General features: G+C 33.5%; 1 protein-coding gene across 4 annotated transcripts in view; it reads left to right on the top strand.

The window, feature by feature from the left end:
* The window catches only part of cux2b (cut-like homeobox 2b), a 161,396-nt gene that overhangs the window by 15,408 nt on the left and 129,604 nt on the right, over positions 1 to 16,384 (top strand). Inside the window, exons 1-2 of one of the 4 annotated variants that reach the window (XM_042761630.1) lie at positions 13,112 to 13,303; positions 13,486 to 13,628. The exons of 2 other annotated variants lie outside the window; for them this stretch is intronic. The gene's annotated coding sequence lies outside the window, so the exon portion shown is untranslated. Of the gene's footprint in view, positions 1 to 13,111; positions 13,629 to 16,384 lie in introns of those variants that run through there. One more of the 4 variants, XM_042761631.1, reaches the window with a different exon arrangement.

The raw sequence follows: 16,384 nt of genomic DNA, 5'->3' as shown, positions 1-16,384 counted from the left end.
ACGGATTTGTGCTACGCCACGGCCTGCAGCATCTTCACACACAGATAAAACTTACTAGAGAAGTGTGATATACCTCTGTAAAGAACTACAATTTAAATTCACGTCTCGCAGACTTTAATGCCCTTGAATGGAACACATACGCTCTCTTTAAACTGGTGGAATATCCTGTGATGTCCACTTCACAGGGCACTTACAGTCAAGTAGAACAAACATCTGAAGTGATAAGAGATACTCACAAAATGTGCAGAGCGGTGGTACGCGAAGACCGGAATTGAGAACCATCATTTTTAGTTTAATAAAAATAATTTATAAATATTCTTAATGTTGTTATTATTATTAAATGTATATTAATATAAATTAATATAAATATAATTTTATTTACATATACTGTATGTGAATTGATTACTAAATTTTATTTGATTACTTTTATATTTAAATAATTTTTTCTTTTCGACTATTACCTTTCATGCAGTGTGTCATGTAGCTGTATGTGAACACAAACTATCTGCAAAGTTGTGAAGCCGACAGTGCACGATAGATAAAGGTTTTATCTGTCAGAAAAAAAGAGTCGACTGGCAATTGCCGAAACGAGTCGTCAGGAATTTGAATGTTATTCTGTTACGGCTCTACGTCACGAAGTAACACATTTGCATAATGTCCGCCCACGTTTTAGGTCGCCAACTTACCTGCCCACAAACACAGTAAAGTTTCTGTGTGGTTAACATCATTTCGAGAAGACGCTGTGAAAGAAAATTAGTTTGATCACATCTCATAATTACCACAAACTTGTCAACACTTGATGCTTACGACTGAGAAATGTCCTGCTCCAGTCGTGCTTGTGAATCAGTCTCTTATCAATCAACCACTTCAACCGTTTCATCATCAGAATCCGGCTCGAGTTGGTAAGCTACAATCCATGCAATCTTTTCTATGCATTGATAAGTCTCCAGGGCTGTCATTCTGTCAAGGCAATTAGCATTTCGTTTCCGACGACCAATCACTGCAGTAAAAACAAACGAAAAATATGACCAAACACAGAATTAATCTCTCAACTAAATCACACGAGACCAATCACTGCATTGAAATCCCACACAAAAGACATGTTTAGAGAGACTGATTCTTTGAACTGCTTCGCACGAGTCATTTATGAATCATTTATATATGAGGTAAAATTAAATCTATTTTCTGAGAAAACTAACATGTTTTTTGACCTTGCATGCATGTAAACCTGTTTTAGGAGACTCATAAAACAATATTAGCAACCTTAAAAATGGAATAGGGGCACTTTAAAGTGATTTTATGTGCTTGTGATTGTCATTTTATTGATTACGTTTATTTGACTATTTTTATTTTATATTTTAATAATTTTTATTTTAAAGCTTTAGCAATTTTACTATGTGCTTTTGTCATTTTCATTATTTTTTTAAGTTATTTTTACATATATATTTACATACTTTTTCCATTTAATTACGTTTAATTAGTTGCCAAAGGAACATTTCAAATTTTCTACATTTTTTGTCTAATTTTTATTAACCTACAATTTTTGTGCTGGGACATGTTTGTGTGTGTTATTTTTCTTTTTTTATTTAATAAATAAAATAACATAAAATGATAATAATGTGAGCACTTGTGCTGGAGTTTGTGTGTGCTGCTTGTTGTTGTTGTTGATATATATATATATATATATATATATATATATATATATATATATATATATATATATATATATATATATATATATATATTTTTTATTTATTTACATATACTGTTTTTGAATTGATTGCTATTTTATTTTATATTTATTTAAATAATTTTGAATACTACATCAAAGCCAGCTTACCGTATATCATCAAATTGAATAATAATACATTTAAATAAATAATACATTTAGATTTATTTATTTATTAAAAATTACATTTACTTTGATCAGATATGTTCTAAAAATAGGAAAAGGCTTATAAACGATGCACCTTGTTTCTTTGAACAGTATGTAGCACCATTTTTTGTCATTGTTCTATGCACTAGTATGTGCAGGTAAGGCTGATTAGGGGGTAAATTGAGTTAAAGGTTAAAGTAAGTAGTTGTAGCTGTTGTGAGATTAGTGTGCTCTCAGGCGGAGTCTGTGAATATGAGAGCGGTTCCTCCCCGGTGGTCCTTTCATATGAACGACACCAGCTCAAATTAGACTTTTGCTTGCTCAGCTGCACCTGGACATGGTGAAAGCAATCAAAGTTAACAAAAAAATCGGATGTTATGTAATGTTGTGTGTCCCCTCTCAGTTTTTTTTCTGTGTGTTGTTACATGGCCGCTGGGATTGCCCTCTGCACTGCTGTTTGAGTTATGTGCACACTCACCTTGATGGAGGGAGACTGTAGCGTTTGTAAAGGGCGACTCCAGATGGGACGACTGCCCTTGACTCCATCACAGCCACTACCATTACTACACAACACATCAGATACAAATCAAGACATCAGATGCACATTAAACCTTTTGTCTCTCGGAACTTACACACAGAGTCAGATGTTGTGGGCTTCAGTTTATGTGTGTTTGTTTTTGCCATTCAGCTGAAAGATTCTGCATTCAATGGTTCGGTATGCATATTTTTCCAGGTCAGAGATTTCTTCTTTTTTTTTTTATTGATTTTTTTGTTATAATTGCTGGTGTATGTTGTACAGTAGCTAGAGAAACAGTTAACAGAGCTAAGGTAATAAGCATTTTAGCATATGCTTCTGAATACATGACATCCATGTCTATGAATGTTTTTGTTTTTACTAGCTACTGTGGTCAAAATCATCATTCTAAACATTTTATCTGTTGATGCTGAGTAGCTCCACCCACACTGAATTCTTATTGGTCCAAAATCATGTAATCAATTTTAAATAACTGTACATCAAACCTCAAATGTGTTCTGAATATGATTGGCTTTGATTGCAGTGTATTATAGTATTTATTCATATTTTGATTTAGATTTATTTGTATATTTTCCATTTAAATTTTTAATAAATTTGCCTTTTTGATTGTAATTATTATTTATTATTATTTCAGTTTTAGTAATTTTATTACTTCAACTTTAAATTTTAGTAATTAATGCAATGTTATTTATCAATGATAATAATAATAATAATGAGTGCTTGTTTTGGGAAGTGTGTGTATTTTATTTATTTATTAAAATATATTTTATACAATAACAATTTATACAATATTTTATTTTAACAAAAACAACAACAATAATGATACTATACTAATTATAATGATAATAATAATAATAATGTCTGTAAATTGTTTATTTAAATTATCTATTATTATTATTATTATTATTATTATCATTTTTAATATTATTTTTTACAAACTGTATGCGAATTAATTGTTATTAATTTTATTTTACATTTTAATAATTTTGACTACTACATCAAAGCCAGCATTAAATGATTATTATTTATTAATTTATTCAATCTACTTTGGATGAAAATGTTCTAAAAAAAAAAAAATGGCTCATAAATGAAGACCTTGTTTAAAGGCAACATTTCTTATTATCATTTAGGTTTTTCATCTTATATTAGTATACATTTCATTTTATTTCAAGAACACCACTGCTCAGTTCAGGGTTGAAAATTAGCATTTTAAAATGTCAGCTCTGTGAATTTGAGAAGTGGAATAAACGAGTTACAAATAGAGTTGTGCTTATTTTAGTTAGTTTGAGTCTGACGATTAAACTAGTTAGTGTAAGTGCTTAGGTTAGTACAGATGTTTACTCCTCTGTAGGTTGAGGTTCATTCTCAAGGCTAATGTTTGACTATATAAGCACTAAAACCGCAACACAATGCATTAAAAAAGATCATGAATGGCAGATGGCTTTGTTTACTGACATTTCATACAGTGGATTTTCATCATGTGTGGCCTTTGAAATGTTATTCATAACACATTTAGCTCTCAATGATTTCAGTGGGCAGCAGTGTAGGGAGGGGCCTGATGTATCCGTCGTGAAACATGTTAGTCTGTGATATTATCGGTTAATTGGAAGCCCACTGCTGAGCTGATAGGAAAGCCTTATGCAATGCTTATACTACTAGCTGCAATTGCACACTCCAGGTTTGGTCAACGGGATCATGACGACAAAACTGTTGCCAACCGCCAGCACCCCCTCCCTCGCGCTTTTTCCTGGAAGAATGGTTACTAAACAGGTTGGGCTGGTGCTGATGGGGCAGTAATTGTGTGTGTGATGATAGCAGGTCGAGTATTGAGTGGCGTACGATGGGGCTCTAATCACAGGATGTTGTGTGGGAGAGGCTTTTTCACTCTTTGGGGTTTAAGGTTTATGAATTCAGAGCAGATACCGTGAACCTGTAGTATGTGGTGACCCAGAAATTGCGGTAGACCAACGAGGTTCAACAGGAGAAAGATTGATACAGGTTTCACTGTAGAATTTGATACTGTTTGTTCAGTGAACATTGAGATTTCTTCAAAATGGGAAATACGAGGAGCTAGTCTCTAACTAGTCACTAGTGAACAATTTCAGATGACATCACCAGTATTCACATGAGCCGAAGTATATATATATATTTTTTTATAGCTAAATCTTAAAAAATGTGCCAAAATCTGTACTAAAAAAAAAAAAAAATACATGAATAAGTAAAAAAAAAAAAAACTTTTTTAAAAAGAAATTAAAATATTAAAATGTAAAGAAAAATACATTTTATTATGAAAAATAGTGAGGTGTACATTCCTTACATTAAACACATTTATATATTGAATCATATTGAATATGCATATATTTATATATACCATAAGGGTTTATGAGCTCCCAGCATGAATTGCCGCATGAGTAAAGTGAGTAATAAGTGTTAAAGACTATCTTTATGCTGTCTTTGTTAGCTATATGTCATGTGCTGATGTTAAAAGCAGATTTTTGTTTCCAATTTAATGGGGTGTTGATTATTGCCACCGTTATTGAAGTCTGTTTAAATCTATTGCACAAACTGTCTTCGCTTTGAAAGATGTTCTTATTTGAAGAGACAAATATTGCTTTGTTTGCTGCACATAACAATTATTTAAGTATAAACACTTTTGTTCAAAACTATGGGGTTATAAAGATTTTTCTTTTTTTTAAGAAACATATTTTATTCATAATTAAAGTGATCAAAAGTGACAGTAAAGACATTTATAATATCACAAACAATTTCTATTAATAAATGTTCTTTTATACTTTCTATTCAAAGAATCCTGAAGAAGATGCATAATGGTTTTCGCAAAAATATGAAGCAGCACAACATCAGTAATTATAATCAGAAATGATTTCTGAAGGATCATGTGACACTGAAGACTGGAGTAATGATGCTGAAAATTCAAAGAAAGTCATTACATTTTACAATCCATTAAAATGGAAAACCATAATTATAAATGGCAATAATGTGTCATTGTTTTTACTGTATTTTTTATTAAATAATTGCTGAGCAGTTGGTGAGCAGAAGAGACTTCTTTCAAAAATGGGAAAAACTAAAAAACGACAAAACTAAAACTTTTGAACGTTAGTTTGCATATAGTGAACAAATAAAATCCTAATGACTAAATAAAGGCATAAAAATCAGTATGATTCTCAAAATGAACTCAAATCTCAGTGCAACTATACATTTTCTCTTCTGCTGTTCCTTTTGACAGTGAATGTGTAAAATGTAAGTTTTTCAAGGTTTATTTGAGAGATCAGTTGAATCTGGCGAATGTTTTTTGATTAGCAGCAGAGGTTTAGCATTCAGATTGATCTTTATTCTTGCTCGCCATGGATGGAAATGTACATTTTTGAATTTATTCATATTTGATGCAGTTTTTTGCCCTCAAGACATAATAATATTGTACACTATCACTCTTAATATGAGCGATGTGCTGCTGTTGTATATTCTGGCATCACTAGGATCAGGTTTGTCTGTTTGTTTTGAGATGATATGTGATGAACAGGACAATAGCGCCCGCCGCATAAACAAACCGCAACAAAGTGTGGCGTGGGAAGCGCTCTTATTCCCAGCCCTCTAGTCTCACCTGCAGCTGGCTCTCAGACAAAGGCCAAGAGCGGCGGCCGTCTAGACGCGTGGCATCATTAACCCGTGTGACCCTCGCTGATGAATGTGCTAAAACCCAGACAGCCGCCCACCACTGGCCCCGGCTCTTCAGACGACACAAACGGTCTCCGTCCCTCTGCTGACCGCTCTTCAGGGGCCCCGGATGGTCCATTAAGAGCAGCGGCCTGCATAAATTGAGGTGAGCTGAATAATTCAAGACGTCTGGGCCGCAGTCTGGCCGCGTGTGTGTGTTTGCGTGGCGGATCAAGGGTTAATAACAGGTCTGCAACCCTCGTGTCAGCAGCTGTGCCCTCCTCATATGAAAGAATCCTGTTCTGTTGATTAGATTTTTCCAAAGGGATCAATTTTTAATCAGCAGAGCATCTGACTGGGGTCAATACTGGCGTCGCGGGGAAGACAGTTGCCGGACAGCCGTCTTTATTTACAGGACTGTTTGTCTTTTTACTGTATGCAGCGCTCACAGACTGTTGGAGTTTGTCTGCAGTACTCGCTCGTCGCTTTGGTTTGCTGTGAGGAGAAATGACAGGAAAGTTCAGAGACGTGCAACAGCTTCTGACAGTTTTCCTGAAACGTTTTTTTCAAGCCATCTCTGTTTTCCATCTCTATACTGACATTACATTTTTATTGGACTACAGGGAAACTGTAATGTATGAAATAATGAGCGAGTCGTAAACATCGTTTCATAGATTCTCCTGGAGTTTTGGGTTTGTGACTGCAGATGAATTCATGGAGCAATGGACTCACCAGATAATATAATGTCTTATAAGAGATAAATTAAAGTTAAAGTTTGTGTCACTAAGAAGATTCGGGAGTCAGGAATTAGATTTTCTATATTTATGGATTTAAGACATAAATATTATTATTGTAAATCTACTGTTCTGCATAGGAAAAAAATATTATTTAAATATTTTTTTAAATGCATTTATTAATAATAATTACATTTTTATGATTTAATTCCTAATAAATATTTTTTTGAAATTATTATTATTATTATTAGCAGTAGTATTAAATAATTATATTTTTGTTACAGTACATTTATTGCAATAGTAATATTTGTTTGTTTATTTTTATAATGTTAATCATATTTATTATTATTATTAATATTAATATTATTTCAACTTTATTTACAATGCATTTATTATTAATAATTTATTGGTGTTTACTTTTTGATTTAAATCATAATATTTTGTTATTATTATTAGAAGTAGCATTAAATAATTGTATTTTTGTGTTGCAGTACATTTATTGCAAAAGTAATATTTATTTAACTTTTATAATGTTAATCATATTTTTTATTATCATTAGTATTAATAAAAAATTAATGAATGTATATTACTATCACAATAATAAATGTACTGTAAAATAGTATTATTATTATTAATAATACTATAGTATTTTACAGTACATTTATTATTGCAATAGTAATATATTAATTTGATTTAAATTGTATAATTGAAATAATAATAAAATAGTTTGTTAATAATAATTATTATTATTATTATTAATATTATCATGGTATTATAGCAGGTTTTCCTTCTTTCTTTCTTTCTTTGTCTTTCGCTGATCATATGCCCGAGAGTATTAATGTTTTGCATATCCACAGATCAGATTTGTGAGCTTTTTAGCAAATAGTGATTTCAGTTTTGGTCTGTTGCTACACAAAGCTACTACACATATTCAGAAGACTTGAGATATTGTGCATGATTTCTGTGCAATCACTGAATCAATAGATGTTCTGCTACAGTAGTCATTTGTTTATGAATGCTGTTGCCTTTAATAACAAGGAAGATGTTCTTCTAGAGCTGCGTTTTACATTTGGGTGTATTGTGATGTGTGTAAATGTCAAACATCTTGTTCCTGTACCCAGTTCTTTTGGGCTTTGTGTTAATATAGCCTCAGGTGACCAGCACAGCAGCTCGGGTCTCCTGAAAGCTCGCTCTCACTCGCAGCATTACGGACCACACATAAAAACATGTTCACAGCCGTGTCTGAACAAAGAGACAATAGCTGGCCTTGCTTTCAAGATACTTTTATAGTGTCAAATGGGAAAATGTTTGTGCGTGTCTGTATGTGTGTGATATACATGTGTGTGGTGTGTAGCCAGTAACCCCCCCCCCCCCGTCTCATTCCCTTATTATAGAGCTCTGGAGGCCAGGCTAGCTTTTGAATTCCTCACTGATTGCATGCCTATAGCAAATAAGCTCTCCGCACTTCTTCTTTAGAACTTCCCCCTCTTGTGAAAGTGTCCTACTTTTAACATCGCAGCGCAATAAATCAGTCTACTATCCTCCCCATGCACAGAGCAATAATAAATACATCCCCTCGAATGTGATTTTTACAGTGTTTTGAAATTGGGAGCAACTCCGAATTGCTTGCCGCTAATAGGAAGTGCAGTTTTTCTCATTGACTGACGTGATGTAACGTGACAGCGGTGTGATGAACAAGAGTCGTGTTGAGTCAGGGCTGGGACTCGAGGATGGAGTTTGATGGAGTTGAAGCTGATTCTTCGTAAGTTTTGACGTGGTTTGATGGTAACTTTAAATAGCCAATCAGAATGAAGACAGACATGCTCACCTGTCCTCACCTGTTACACAAACATGGATATACAGTAATAGTTAGCTCAAACTTGTTGATCTCTTTATGTATTTATTTAAAAAGAAATACATTTATTGGAATTAAATAAATACAAATAAATAAATAAATTAGTATGAAATAAAGCAGATGTATTACTAAAATAAATGCATTCATACTTTGTTATTTTTATTAATATGTTTTATGTAGTTTATTTATGTATAAATAAATGTGTATTTTAAAGTGTTATTTTTTAGTAATACATGATGTATAAAATGCATTTTATTTTTATAATTATTTATTTATATATAAATAATTTTATTGGATTTGTCTAAGTAGTGTATAAATAAATACATGTATAAATGTATGTATAAATAAAAAAATCTATTTATTTTTAGATTAATATATTGTGTTATTTTTATTAATACATTAGATTTTTATTTATACATACATTTATCAAATAATTTGTTTATTTATAAATGCATTATTTTAAAAACAAAATTCAATACATAAAAAATAAAAAAAATAAAATTAATATGTAATTAAAGATGCATTTTTTTTTGCATTAAATGCATTTTTATTTATTTTATTTTATTTTATTTTTCAAATGATGAATGTGAAATATTCTATGCTTTGTGTGAGATATTTTTGAGTGTGAGTTCTTGTGTGTCTTGTGATCAGTTGTTGGTGATGTTAAACCTGCTTTTCTCACACAAAATGAAATATGGCAAAATGTATTTATTTATTGTTCCTTTAAATCATGGTGTTTGCTTGTAATTTATATATATATAATAATAGACCTAAAAAGCACTTGCTCTAGAGACATTGCACTGTGGTGCTCATGCTGTGAGTTCAGGTTTGACTCTAATTCCCTTTAATCCCTACTCATTACTAAACCTAAACCAAATCTAAACAAATAGTAACAAGAACAAACACACAAACACCTCGTCCTGTAGTGTCCTGCACAAACACTCAAACACTGCTCTGTTTGGTTTGGTTGTGTTTAATATGCACAGCAGTCATTCAGGGAGTCATTCCAGACCAGCGCAAACGAATCACCAGCGTTTATTATGTCGTTGAGACGCGTGAGTGTCTATCAGGAGCTGCGCGGCCCCTGCGGTGAGGTTTCCTGCGGCCCTTGGCCTCTGGCAGACACACACTGCAGGCCTGAAGCGGCTCGTTCCTGATTGACTCCTCGTTCCTTGATGTTGCATCATGTTAAAAAGATAAAGGCAAGCAAACAAAGAGTTGAAAGTTGTTGTTTTTTTGTAACCATATTAAATGCAGAAGCCTGCCGTGCAACAGTGAACGTTTTTGAGTCATAACTGCCAGTCTAAATTCTTGAAATATTTGCCTTCATTTGTTCAGTGGCTGATGGGTATGATCGCATCTCAGTTGAAGGACTCTGCATGAATTCTGTGCGAGTGTGACACATGAGATCGGGAAGAATTCATACCTAACATACTCTGGGCAATCGCACCATTGAAGGAATAGTTCATCCAAATTAAATTTCTCTTGTCCTCTGTTATTTCATACCATTGGTTTGTTGAAAACAAAATGCCACTCATTGGAAGAAGTGTGAACTGTGACTACAGCAGTGACAAAAAACATCATAAAATGCCCGTACTATATTCAAAGTCATGTGTATAAGAAACAGTCTGAACTTTAATTATCGTGCATTATCGTGTCATGCAGAGCTACACTGAAAAAAAAAAAAAAAAAAAAAGTTTTCACTCAGAAATAGAATAAAACATGACATTTTGAAGTAGACTTAAATAGTTTACTTGTATGTAAAACGTTTACATAAAACTTACTCTGACAATCTGTTTTTTACAAGTATGAAAAACCTTTTCAAAACCGTTTAAGAAAAAAAAAATCTGTTTTTTTATTTTAGTTTAAATTTACATTTACATTTACATTTAATCATTTAGCAGACGCTTTTATCCAAAGCGACTTACAAATGAGAACAGTAGAAACAATCAGATCAACGAGAGAACAACAACGGTATACAAGTGCTATGACAAGTCTCAGTTAGTCTAGTACAGAACACGTAGCCAGGGTTTTTTTTTTTTTTTTTTTTTTTTTTGAATATGATAGACAAGAAAAAGAAAAGGTAAGTACTAGTATTAGTTGGTTAAGTGCAGGTGAAAAAGATGAGTCTTTTGATGTTTTTTAAAAATGAGTAAAGACTCAGCTGTTCGAATTGAGATCGGGAGGTCATTCCACCAGCTGGGCGCAGTCCAGGAAAAAGTCAGTGAGAGTGATTTTGAACCTCTTTGGGATGGCACCACAAGGCGTCGTTCACTTGCAGAGCGCAAACTTCTGGAGGGCGCATAAGACTGAACTAGTGAGTTTAGGTAAGTTGGCGCCGTGCCAGTGGTCGTCTTGTAGGCAAGCATCAGTACCTTGAATTTGATGCGAGCGGCTACTGGTAGCCAGTGTAACCTGATGAGGAGAGGAGTCACATGAGCTGTTTTTTGGCTCATTGAAGACAACCCTCGCTGCTGCATTCTGGATCAGTTGTAGAGGCTTGATAGTACATGCAGGAAGGCCCGCCAGAAGAGCATTACCATAGTCCAGTCTGGAGAGAACAAGAGCTTGGACAAGAAGTTGGGTGGCTTGCTCTGACAGGAAGGGTCTAATCTTCCTAATGTTGTATAAGGCAAATCTGCAGGACCAGGTAGTTGTAGCAATATGGTCTGTGAAGCTTAACTGATGATCCATCACAACTCCTAGGTTTCTGGCTGTCCTGGAAGGAGTTATGGTTGACGAACCCAGCTGTATAGAGAAGTTGCGATGAAACAATGGGTTAGCTGGATCCACCAGCAGTTCAGTCTTAGTAAGGTTGAGCTGAAGGTGATGGCGTCATTCATCCAGCTAGAAATGTCACTCAGACAGGCTGAAATGCGAGCAACTACCGTTGGGTCATCTGGTTGGAATGAGAAGTAGAGTTGAGTGTCATCAGCGTAGCAGTGATAGGAAAAGCCATGCTTCTGATGACAGATCCTAATGAACGTCATGTAGATGGAGAAAGAGAGCGGTCCAAGTACTGAGCCTTGAGGAACCCCAGTAGCAAGTTGTTGTGACTTAGAAACTTCACCCCTCCAAGACACCATGAAGGATCTATCAGAAAGGTAGGAGTTAAGCCACTGGAGTGCCGTTCCAGAGATGCCCATCTCTCGGGATCTGAGGGCCTCCCTGGGCCAAACTTGGGAACCGCAGCCTAATCTGGGCTAAACGTGGATGAGTACTGAGGATTTTGAAGCTGCTCTTGCCAAGTCGCAGGGCTTCAGTAACCGAGAGCAGGGCAGTCTCAGTTGAGTGGCCACTTTTGAAGCCAGATTGGTTGCTGTCCAGGAGGTTGTTCTGTACAAGAAACATAGAGAGCTGGTTGAACACAGCTCGTTCGAGTGTCTTTGCAATGAATGGAAGAAGGGATACCGGTCTGTAGTTTTCTAGAAGTGCTGGATTTAGAGATGGTTTCTTCAGCAGTGGGCTTACCCGAGCCTGCTTAAATGCTGAGGGAAATGTTCCGGAGTGAAGAGAGGAGTTGATAATGTGAGGTAAGTGAAGGTATGACTGAAGAAGAAATCGCTGAAGGAGGTGAGTGGGGATCGGATCCAGTGGGCAAGTAGTAGGATGACTGGACAGGATAAGTTTGGAAACGTCCGTCTCTGAGAGTGGAGAGAAGGAGGAGAACGAGTGAGCATTAGTCGTTGTGAAGTTATCCTCAGTCTGCGGTGTGGAGAATTGGTCACTGATGGTTCTTGTCTTATTCGTGAAGAAACTGCAAAGTCATCAGCTGTAAGAGTCGATTGAGGAGGAGGTGGAGGCGGATTAAGAAGAGAAGAGAAGGTTTTGAAGAGTGGTCCGAGCGTCACAACAGTTTTAATCTTGTCGTGTAATATGATGCTTTAGCAGTGAAGACGTTTGCAGAGAAGGAAGAGAGGAGAGACTGATACACACTGAGGTCGGTAGAGTTTCTTGATTTAAGCCATTTCCTCTCTGCAGCCCTGAGTTTAGAGCGATGTTCACGGAGTACATCGGACAGCCAAGGGGCAGATGGGGTGGTGCGTTGAATAAAATTGAATAATTTTATGTGAGTTTTGTCATTTTTTTCTGAAATATTAAGAGTGGTTTTATATTATTATTATTATTATTATTATTATTATTAAAAAAAATTCAATTAGTTGTCAAGGCAACATTTCTAATTTATTTTACATTTTAACAATAAGTTTTCATGAAATATTTATATTTCATTTTTTCAACTCTATTTTAACAGTTTAACAATAACACTTATATAATTTCATTTTAATTCTGCTTCCTGTTATTCTAATTCAAAATGCAATTCGATATCCTGTGTGTTACCTTAATTAAAAATCATTAATTGAAGTGGGATTTAAAAGATTTCTGAATGGTAGATTGTAATAAATAATTTTTTGAAGTTATAAATGAAAATATCGGAGTACTTTTAACAAGAAAATACAATTTCAGTTTTTTGTTTGTGAAATTTACCAGCAATATCTAAATGAAATTTGCTTCAGCACAATATTTTTCAGTGCACCTGTAGCATGTGATCATGTGGCTGCACTGCCTGATTTATGCGGACAGTTTTAGCCTGGTTTCAGTGCGGTGACGTCTGACTGTCCACACATATAGAGGTGAGTTTCACAGGAAGCCGTGCTCAGGCTCGGCGTCAGGCCACTGACAAGCTTTTATTTACTGTGCAGATGGATGACTCATTTTATGCACCTAATCGTAAAGCATCAGGATTTATGGCGGGTAATAGGATGGGGGGGACCCCAAGAGACACACTAATTGAAGCCCACTCTTTCTTCTGCAGTTGGAAGCAGGTTTGGCTCTCGTAGGGACAGACCTCTCTCTTTAGAGGGTGAAAAGAGCGGAGCGGATGAAGCAAAAGTTAATATTTCTGCCTCAGTCAGACGGCTGATCGCTGGAGTAATAACGGCGAAAGGCTCGTAACAGGTACTTGTGATAATTGACAAATGTTTGGAGGAAAAACAGGGTAACCAGGTAACATTAAAGGGTTAGTTCAGGATTTATAGATTTGTGAGAGGAAAATTGAGCTAAAAGACTTCAGCATTAATAAAACATGAAAACCAGTGACGCTAATCATATCTGAATGTATGCAAATTTATTTCAGAACTGCAGTCAAAGGGAAGATTTTCAGCAAATAAAGATTTAAATTTCAGTCTGTTCCTCACGTAAAGTTATGAAACATCTAGTGTTGTGATGCTTTTGTGGGCTTGCTGTTGATGGCATCTTTGTTTTCTGTTCTCACTAGAAATTAAGAACTTGATGGGTTTCCGTTTAACTCCTAACTGTGCTTATCTTAATTTGATCTGTCGTTGACTCAAAAGAGAGACCTATTCAATATCTGTCAAGGAAAACAGACTTCTCTTGCTTTCCTTAAATCAGTGTTATTGTATCATCATTGAGATTCTTATTAATATTTAATTAGTTTAAATTTTTCTGTTTTCTATTTTCATTTTAATTTATAAAGTTGTAGTGTTGTTGTTGTGTTTTGATAATTTTTTTATCTTTATATATAGATTTTATTAATTTTTATTTTAGTTTTTGTTTATTATAATTGAGATACTATTTTAGATTGTATTAATATTTAAATTATTTTTGTTTTTCTATTTTTCCATTTATTTTAAATTTGTATGAATTTTGTTGTGGTTGTGTCATTATTATTATTATTATTATTATTATTATTATTATTATTATTATTATTAAATGTCTATATACATTTAAAATTAATTTTCTTTGTTAATATTCTATTAGTCTATATTAATTAATTTTGATTTTTTTATTCCATTTTCATTTAAATATTATAGTTGTATTTTGTTGTTGTTTTGTCATTTTTATTAGTTTTAACTATTTGAATATAATTTATACTATTTTAGTTTTTATTAATATTTGAAATTAGTTTTAATTTTTCTGTTTTTCATTTTAATTTAAGTTGTATTTATTTTGTAGTGGTTTTATCTTTTTTTTATTTGTAAAATATGTTTACAGTTATGTTTATAAACAAATTAAGTTTATTTCTGTTAACTTTTATTTTATTTCATGCAAGATTTTTTATTTTATGTGTTTATTTCAGATCAACACGCCATGTTAAAACATCCATTAAATCACAGTGACATTTAAGAAGTTTATGTGAACGACGCAAAAAAAATTCATATAAATCATGCTAGGATGTTGCTGCTTGCTACTATGTTGTTATAAAACAGCTACAATATTTTTTTGGATGGTTGCTAAGGTATTTGAATTGGTTGTGAGGTCGTTTCTTACTGGTTCACGTCAGAAGAATCTGTGTGATATTCTGGTCTGTAGGGTGTGGGTTGTGGGATGCTGGTTGTTACTTGCTAATCTGATCACTTAATAAAATGAGAATAAGAGTAATAGTGATGCTTGATTTAGATGCAATCACTTCTGCTCTCTTAGTACCACAAATGCTACATATTGAAGTAAATGCTCAAATTTGTAAGCGTGTCCCACATGGCGACGTCCTCAGATATAGCTTAATTGTCTTTCCTCTGAAATATAGACTTTCTAATCTGTCCATGTTGTTGTTCTCATTAGGCCTAATGATAAGCTTATAAACACAGTGCTGAAATAACTTCTCTTCTCCACTGACCTCCATTGATTTTTCCCAAGCAACTCTTTAATCTCTGTAGAAAGAAACTAGCTTCAATAGTAGGTTGATTAAGGTCAGGGGAAGGTTTAGGGATGGGTTAAGGTCAGGTTTAGGTTGGTGCATGATCTGGGTTTAGTTGTGAACAAAAGGCCAAATTCGCAGCAGACACATTAAACTCATCAAAACTGGTGTATTTTTGCTCTAAACCTTCAAGATCCTTGCACGGTTGCAATCGACAGGTTTCAACCGAAACGTAATCTCTGAGGGTAATTCAAATTAATGCTATACTAAAATTTACTAAATGCTTTCTGTTTTTGAGAAAACAGTTACAGTAAGCACTTGACCCAGGAATGTCGGAGAAATAGTATGGTATATATTAAACGCATGTGATTATTATAATATATAAATAATAACATTTATTTTTTGTATATATATATATATATATATATATATATATATATATATATATATAATATATATACAGTACAGGTCAAAAGTTTGGAAACATTACTATTTTTAAAATGTTTTTGAAAGAAGTCTCTTCTGCTCATCAAGCCTGCATTTATTTGATCAAAAATACAGAAAAAAACAGTATATTGTGAAATATTATTACAACTTAAAATAATGGTTTTCTATTTGAATATACTTTAAAAAAATAATTTATTCCTGTGATGCAAAGCTGAATTTTCAGCATCATTACTCCAGCCTTCAGTGTCACATGTAACATCCAGTCTATCACATGATCATTTAGAAATCATTCTAATATTCTGATTTATTATGAGTGTTGGAAACAGTTCTGCTGTCTAATATATTTGATGAATAAAAGGTTAAAAAGAACTGCATTTATTCAAAATAAAAAAAACAATTCTAATAATATATATTCTAATAATATATTTTCTTTACTATCACTTTTTATCAATTTAACACATCCTTGCTGAATAAAAGTATTGATTTTATTTAAAAAAAAGAAAGAAAAAAAATTACTGACCCCAAATTACTGACCAGTAGTGTATATTGTTGTTACAAAATATTTCTATTTTAAAAACATAGCTTCTTTTTTTTTTTTTACTTTTATTCA

Source organism: Cyprinus carpio, chromosome A8, assembly GCF_018340385.1.
Source record: "Cyprinus carpio isolate SPL01 chromosome A8, ASM1834038v1, whole genome shotgun sequence".
NCBI lineage: Eukaryota > Metazoa > Chordata > Actinopteri > Cypriniformes > Cyprinidae > Cyprinus > Cyprinus carpio.
Note: the sequence above shows the minus strand (reverse complement) of the source record. Positions and strands in the feature narration are given on the sequence as shown.